This window comes from Peromyscus eremicus, chromosome 9, assembly GCF_949786415.1.
Source record: "Peromyscus eremicus chromosome 9, PerEre_H2_v1, whole genome shotgun sequence".
Lineage (NCBI taxonomy): Eukaryota > Metazoa > Chordata > Mammalia > Rodentia > Cricetidae > Peromyscus > Peromyscus eremicus.
The window spans coordinates 72,740,998-72,743,396 of record NC_081425.1 but is presented as its reverse complement, the minus strand read 5'-3'; positions in this window follow the sequence as shown (position 1 = coordinate 72,743,396).

The window sequence follows — 2,399 nt, the reverse complement described above, 5'->3', positions numbered from 1 at the left end:
GAGAAACTGCAGGGAAAGCCAGACTTTGCTCTTGTTTTAATTGACAGGTGCTGTAAAAGCCTGGGATCACACACTCTGAAAAATGCACTGATGAGTACAGACCACGCAGTGCTTGTCTCTGGGCCTGTAGGGACTTTCCCTACTCTGTAGCACACATGTTGTGATCTTCAGAATGGCCACATGCTAGTTTTATTATGAGAGATGACAGTAATGTAATAAGCAAAAAGGCTCTAGTCAGAACAAAGCACTGCTCACCCATTCTTAAAAGCAGCTTACTCAGAGAGCTCAGAAACGCAATCCTGGATCTCGCTCTGTAGACCAGGTTGACCTCGCACTCAAAAAGATCCGCCTACCTCTGCCTCCAGAGTGCTGGGATTAAAGGTGTGCATCACCACCGCCAGGCACACAAATGCAATTCTTAAAAGTCAGTGTCACCTTCTGAACAGATCTATGCACCAGTGACTGACATTTGGGAAGATATATTTCCATTCTATATCTAGCTGGTCACATCCTCCCACTGTATACCATTAAACACACTATCTGGATCAGCAGGATGGGTCATGTGGTAAAGGCACCTGCTGCCCTAACAACTTGAGTTTGATTCCCAGGACCCCAGGGTGAAAGAAGACACTGACCCCTGCAAGTTGCCCTCTGACCTCTTCCTGTGGCCTATGTGTGTGCACATGAGAGTACACACAAACACAAAAGTGTAAAAATCAAGTACACTTTTCCCATTGAACTGGGATGCAGAGACCCGAGGCTTCATTTCCCAGCATTCAGCTAGAAAGCCTCACGAGTTGTTTTTAAGATACTTAATACAAACACAACTTAGAAAGTGACTCTTCATATACATTAACTTTTATTTCAAACAAATGAGAAGGTAGAGATGGAAAGGGGGCCAAAAGCATTTGGAAATGTCGGGGAGTCTTCGAGAATGTTTATTCCCACTTCTGACGGTGAAAACAGAGCACGCAAGTCTTCTGCTAGAAGGTGCTTCGTTCAGCATTCCTCTTGGAAGATCCCTTCACCCTCCCTCCCTTTTGCTTTTTAACTTTTCATGCCTTGTGGTTTTGATAAATTAAGGTTTAGCTTCTAAAACTGCTGGCTGACAGTAAAAAAAAAAAAAAAAAAAAATCTGCTCTTATTGAGTGGCTTATGGTGCCCTCTCCTGGGTGGCCTTTGAAGTTCCCAGGCTGGTACATGACCTTGACCTCTCTCCGATGAGCCAGCAAAGGTGACAAGGTCTGTGTCTCTTGCCGTTACTTGCTGGGCTGCTCTTGGAGGGGAAGGACTCCCATTCATACTGCCGCTTGCCTAATTGAGGATGCCGAAAGGGAGTGGGCTGGTCACCCGTTCTAGTTTTTCAGTGAGGAACTGCAGAGGCAAATGAATTGCTTGCTGGCTGCAGCTGAGTACAGTCAGTGATGCTCCGACCTCCCAGCTGCTAGGCCAGGGCTCCCTCCACAGCTGCTTTGCCCTTACCAGGGCCTGCAATGAAAATCGCTCAAATGAAGATTTATGTCTTCACGTTGGTGGAATGTCTCAGGTGTTTGACTCTAATGACCCAAAAAAACATCGTTGCCTTTTAGCTCAGGCAGTCTGCAAGCTTCTAGCAGCATATTCTGCTCAGGCCTAGCTCGTAGGGTCCTGGCCTCTCCCCTAGTAAGAGGGCTCCACTTCACCCCTACATTCTAGCGTCTTCGGTACAGGAAGGTACTCTACATACTATCAAAGAGAGATACAGAGCCCGCCACAAACCCTCTGATCTACAGTGGTATCCTGCCCACATGACATGCTAGTGCAAAGGTGCCACAAAGCCCGGGGGAGGAACCAACCAATAACTGATTAAACTTCTAGTCCACTCCATGAGATGGAACCCTTACCCAACACTGCCTGGGTGACCAAGAACCAAAGACTAGCTAGCCCAGGGACCTAGTGGAAAACCAATAATACTTGTTTTTAAAAAGAAAAAAAATGATGAAAAATGACTTCTAATGACATTCTGCTATACTTACCAGATCAGTGCCTTGCTCAGCAGTTATCAGAGCAGCTTCCTCCCGCGGCAGAGGGGAACAAATACAGAGACCCTCAGCTAGACATCACACAGAGAGTGAGGGACCTTGGAACACTCAAATAGGATGTCTCCATCAAATCCCTCTCCTCAGAGCTCAGGGAATACCACAGAAGAGGAAGCAAAAAGAGTGTAAGAACCAGAGGGGATGGAGAACACCAAGAAAACAGAGCCCTCCCAGTCAACATGAGCAAAACTCATACGAACTCACAGAGACCGAGGCAGCATGTGCAGGGCCTGCATGGGTCTGCACCAGGTCCTCTGTGTACATATTACGGCTTCTAGTTCAGTGCTTTTACGGGACTCCTGAGTGTGAGAATGAGTGGGT